Genomic DNA, 6,000 nt, shown 5'->3' with positions numbered 1-6,000 from the left:
ATCGTTACAGACTGCATCTTCCGTCCCCGCCGCCGTCCTCCCTGTCCTCCCTTCTCAGGCTTGACTCCTCCAGTCAAGTGTTAAGAGTGTTCTGGAAAGTTCCTTCTGGGTCACCCAGTGCTTAAGAAAATCTCACAAGAGCATCTTAGCATCACTGTGTTTTCCATCTTGAATCATTCTGGTACTAAAATTTGTGGGACCAAGATGGAAGGAGGAAGAAAAGGGGAAAGAAAGAGGCAGAGGACTTCTTCATTGATTCCAGGTTTTCTCCTTCTGGAAGTCAGTCCACAAAATCCCAACTGTTCTTGATCTCTGAGACTCTCAAAGCCCTACATGGGTAATGCTTGTGTGTGATAGGAACCAATTTTTTTCCCCTAGTTCATTTTAGATGGACACTTGTATGAAGTACAAAGAAAAATGAGTAACTCAAAGATATACAAAATACAACCCTGCTCATGGTGCATTTGTGTGTGGCAACACCCCAGTGCTATAAAGGTTTCTAAATGCTTACTCCCCATTTCTGCAGCTATCCCCATTGAGCATGGACAATAACTGTCTGTGCACTGGTACCAGTCCGTGAACACACTTGGAGCTCGCAGTATAGATTCAGGGACAGACTGCCTGTTTAAGGCTAGAGTCCTGCAAGTGTTCTTTATTCTTTAGTATATGAATCTGCAGCCAAAGACTTCCTCAGTAGAGAAGGAAAAAGAAACGCCACTCTGATGCTTTCCCACTCACCCTGGTCTTGCTACAGGGAAAAAGCGAGCTCCAACAAACAGAGGGTCACTAAGCCACTGTCTCCTTGGCAGCAGACAGAGAGGGCCTTGTTTGGTTGTCCAGGACTGTCGGAAAAGGGAGAAGCCACACTTCTGCCATGAGGGAACACTGGAGGTCATGTTGGGTGGGAAATGGGGTGTGTCATGGTGCCCTCCACCAGTCCTGGCAGAGAAGCTGGCCCATGTGAGAGGAATGGTTACTGCCACATTAGTTCCGAGGATTGGCATGAATTTTGTGCCATGATTTCAAAGTCGTGATGACTCCATTTAAAAAATGATATTGGAGGGCTAGGAATGGTGGCTCATGCCTGTAATCCCAGCACTTTGGGAGGCTGAGGCAGGTGGATCACCTGAGGTCAGGAGTTTGAGACCTGGCTAACATGATGAAACCATGTCTCTACTAAAAATACAAAAATTAGCTCGGCATGGTGACTCATGCCTGTAATCCCAGCTACTTGGGAGGCTGAGGAAGGAGAATCGCTTGAATCTGGGAGGTGGAGATTGCAGTGAGCTGAGATAGCACCATTGCACTCCAGCCTGGATGACTAGAGCATCCAAAAAAAAAGGTCATCAATACCTAGGATGGCTTGAGTGTTTACTATGTGGTCGGCTCCCAAGGTGTCATCTTCAGCTACCCTATTTGGTTGTTGCCATTGTTATCATTGTCACTTCACAGATAAGGCAACTGGCCTCAAAGAGCCAGAGGGCCCGGCCAATGAGGTGAAGCTTGTACATGGCAGCTGGGATCTGAACAGGGACCATCTGGCTTCAGGGCACCCTTATCTGCTGCATCAGGCCACCTCCCAGGTCTGTAAAAGGGGCTATTCAGGACACTTTGGAAAAATATTCCCTAGTACAGGGCTCCCTGGAGTCAAAGGCAATCTCTGTGCATTGAAACTATGTAAGAGCAAGAATTCAGCCACAGAAGTCACGTAGAGCAATAGTTCTCAAACTCGAGCATGCATCAGAATTACCTGGAGGGCTTGTAATCACACAGACTGCTGGCTCCCAACCCCAGCAATTCTGACTCAGTAGGTCTGGGTGAGATGGGAGAATTTGCATTCAGCAAAGCAGCAGGTGATGTCGAGGCTGCTGGTCCCTGGCTCACACTTTGGGAGTCCCTGGTGGAGAGACAGGACTGTGCTCTGGGACGTGGTCTGAATAGGATTGTTACTCCCTGGGTGAGGCGGTCCTGAGGGGGTGTGGGTGAAAAGCCTGCTGATAGCTCTGCTGTCCACTCCAGACATCCTCCCATCATCCCTTTGCAAAGGACCAGTCTCTCTAAATGCAACACAGCCGTACTCAGCTTTGGGGCATGAGGGCTCAAAAGCAGATGCTCTGATACCTCTTGGACTATGTTGCTAGCCCCGTGTTAGGTGCAGATTAGGTGTTTACTAAGTGCCCAAGTAGATTCTCTTTGATTAGCAAATCCTGTGAATTCCTAGATATCCCCTGGGTGGGAGAAAGAGCTGATACTTTTCCTCCTCCCCACATTATTTTACTTATTTTTAAAATTGGAGATGTACTGACTCAGCTCAGAAATGACAAGGTGATACGGTGTGGGTATTTGTCCCCTCCAAATTCCATGTTGAAATGTGATTGCCAGTGTTGGACATGGAGACTGATGGGAGGTATTTAGGTCAAGGGGGCAGATCCTTTGTGAATGGCTTGGTGCCCTCCCCATGGTAATGAGTGAGTTCTTGTTCTATTAGCTCATGTGAGAGCTGGTTGTTAAACAGAGCCTGGCTCCTCCTCCTTCCTCTTGCTCCCTCTCTCACCATGTGACATACCTGTTTCCCCTTTGCCTTCTACCCTGATTGGAAGCTTCCTAGGCCCCTACAATAAGCCAAGTAGATGCCAGCACCATGATCCTTGTACAGCCTCCAGAACCATGAGCCAAATAAACCTCTTTTTGTTTGTTTGTTTGTTTTTTTGAGATGGAGTCTCGCTCTGTCGCCCAGGCTGGAGTGCAGTGGCGCGATCTTGGCTCACTGCAAGCTCTGCCTCCCGGGTTCACACCATTCTCCTGCCTCAGCCTCCCGAGTAGCTGGGACTACAGGCGCCCACCACCACGCCCGGCTAAGTTTTTGAATTTTTAGTAGAGATGGGGTTTCACCGTGTTAGCCAGGATGGTCTCGATCTCCTGACCTCGTGATCCGCCCACCTCAGCCTCCCAAAGTGCTGGGATTACAGGCATGAGCCACTGTGCCCGGCCATAAACCTCTTTTTAAAAATAAATTACCAGCCTCAGGTATTCCCTTATAGCAATGCAAAACAGACGAAGACACATGGGAAGGCAATGGAAAATGAGATTCCATAGGGAAGTTGAAATTCTATGTAAGAGAATGAATAAATCAACCCAGCACTCCCACAGCCCAGGCAGACAGGCTCTCGGTGAGCTAGAATCCAACCTGCACGCAGTGGGTTACACCGTGTTGTGACAGGCGATTGACTTCTGCCTGAAAAGTGAATCGCTCTGTGCAACAAAACAACATCAGACTTGACAGATGACACTATTATTTTAGGAACCTCTTGGACCTGATCTTACTTTTTAGAGGATCCACTTCATATCACAGCAAACACGTGAAAACTCAGCCCCTTCCATATTACATCTAACCTATTCTGTTGTTAATTTTGAAAGGATTTTTTATCATTGTGCTTTTGGAATTATTTAGCCCTAAGAAATATTTAATGTATAACTGGCCATGATTTCTTAGCAGTCTTGTATATTCAGGAACTTTTTGTGAATTGAAAGAAATCTAGGCTGGGCGTGGTGGCTCATGCCTGTAATCCCAGCACTTTGGGAGGCTGAGGCAGGTGGATCACCTGAGGTTAGGAATTCGAGACCAGCCTGGCCAACATGGTGAAACTCCATCTCTAATAAAAATACAAAAAATTAGCCAGGCATTGTGGTGGACGCCTGTAATCCCAGCTACTCAGGAGGCTGAGGCAAGAGAATCCCTTGAACCCAGGAGGCAGAGGTTGCAGTGAGCCAAGATTGCACCACTGCACTCCAGCCTGGGCGACAAGAGCATAACTCCATCTCAAAAAAAAAATTATGTGTGAATATTTAATTAAATATGTATTAATTCCAATGTTGTTATTTCTTATTTTGGAGCTAATAGATTTTTTTTTCCTTCAGCATTTAATAATGTCCAAAGGCTCATAGGACCAGGCACTGGCTTTTTAGTGCCTAGAGGTTAAAATATTTCTGCCACAGGTAGGGATGCTCTTCCGCAAACGCCTCAGCCTGGGCGCTCTCCTGTGGACGTCTGTGAAGCTCATTCCCTCCCCTCCACCAATTGTGAGCACTAGCATCACCTTCACCATGAGGCTGGCCCTGGCCACACTCTCCCTTCCTTGGCCTACCCAATCCACTTTACTCTGCTTGCCTTTGCCACCTTCAATAGATCATGATATGTACTCACTTATCATGTGTGCTGTTTACTATCTGTCCCTCCCAGCCCAGCCCCACCTACTCCATTCATATAGAACAGAAGCTGCAAGAGGACTTAGGGCTTTGTTTTTATCCCAAGTACCCAGAAACATGCCTGGCACTTAATATATATTTGTTGGGTAGAAGAGCACATCTAATTGCAGCTAGGGGGTCAAGATACTAAATGGGGGCTTTTCCTTATGTGACCTGAAGCCAAGGAAGGAGACAGAACCTTCTCTTGCATAATAATATCTGGGAGAGCTGTTGGCCAAGCTTTACCTGGAGGGTGAGGAAGGTCTGGGTGTTGTTTCAGTGCCCTAACTGCCAGAGCTTTAACTCAAAACTGGGGTTGTGCAGGCAGGATGGCTTTAGTTGGGTGCAGGGAAGTCCAATCCAGGTAAATGTCATCTGGTGCCTCCTTGACCTAAATGGCCTAGTTGCCTCTGATGGCCAGATGGCAAGGAGGTAACAAAGGGAGTCATACTTCTGGAATATACTTCTGGAGTCTTCATGAAGTGCCCCTTCCCAGACTTGTTCTGTGCCTCATGTGCATAGAGTGTTGTTGAAATCGTCTATGTCGTATCTTCAAAAGTCACCATCAATTTGCCCTCTGGGCCATTATATGTGCATTAGTTTTAATATCAATAATTATTTGTCCCCCACCTTTACTGTGTGTTCTTGATGTACCCCAGGCATACCACCTGGAATCCTAGGTGGGCAGTGATGTTCTCAGCTATTAGAAAAGCTCTGGACCCAAGGATTCTCCTATAGAATCTCTGAGCTGGGTGCTCATGGCCTCACTGAGAGCCTGTGGGGCTGAGGGAGCCCCTGTCACTGAGCTCCAGGCACACCCGCCAGGAATCCACAGAGTCCATGGTTCAATTGCCAGCTGCATCTTGTACCGCATATGACAGGGAACATTTTCTGGTTTCCTCTGACCCCAAAATCAACGCATCCACAACTGGGAGGCATGGGAAAAGGGAGTAGCCACGGCATGAAGAACGAAAGAGAGACCCTAGTAACGACAACAATAATGTCACCTTTGTGTTAGTAATGATAGCTAAGATTCATTGACTTTACTACGTGACAGGCCCTGTGATGAATACCTTATATACAACATTTTGTTTAATATTTAAAGAACCTTGTGAGGTTCCAGGTTCTATTTTTAGCTTCATTTTACAAATGAGGAAAAGGGGGCACAGAGAGATTAAGGAGCAGGCCCTAAGTCACACAGCTAAGCAGCAGCAGAGCCAGGATTTGATCCTGGGACTATTAGGCTGCAGAGCTGCCAGTCACTGCCTTGCTGGAGACAAAGGCCCACCCTCATCATCCAGCTGCAACTGTGCTTGCAGCTGGCTTTGAGCAAGGTAAGAGATACTGTGAGAAAGTCAGGAGCTTTGGAATGTTGATGGCTTCCTTGGGATTGATGATATTAATAAAAAGCTACAGCCCATGACGGGGTTTAAATTCATTCTGGCTGTCATTCACTCTGTCATTACGAGGGCAAAGAATCACTATCTTCCTGATAGACCTAAGTTGGTCAATGTATTTAAAAGGCATTCTTGGTTAACTAAAGGACATTTTTGCCCTCTCTTCCTGAATGAAAGGCCAATGAAGATGGTGTAGAAGAGTTATTTTATCCTAAGGAAAATAGAAAGTGATCCACTGGCAGTACAGGTGATGCCCACTAATGACCTTTCAGAAAAGAGCCTTTGGCCTCATTGCTCCCCTCCACCCCCAAGCCTGTCCCACTGCCTGGAATCCTGCCATTAGAAATCTATTTAAAAC

Source organism: Nomascus leucogenys, chromosome 3, assembly GCF_006542625.1.
Source record: "Nomascus leucogenys isolate Asia chromosome 3, Asia_NLE_v1, whole genome shotgun sequence".
Lineage (NCBI taxonomy): Eukaryota > Metazoa > Chordata > Mammalia > Primates > Hylobatidae > Nomascus > Nomascus leucogenys.
This window is presented reverse-complemented; position numbering follows the sequence as displayed.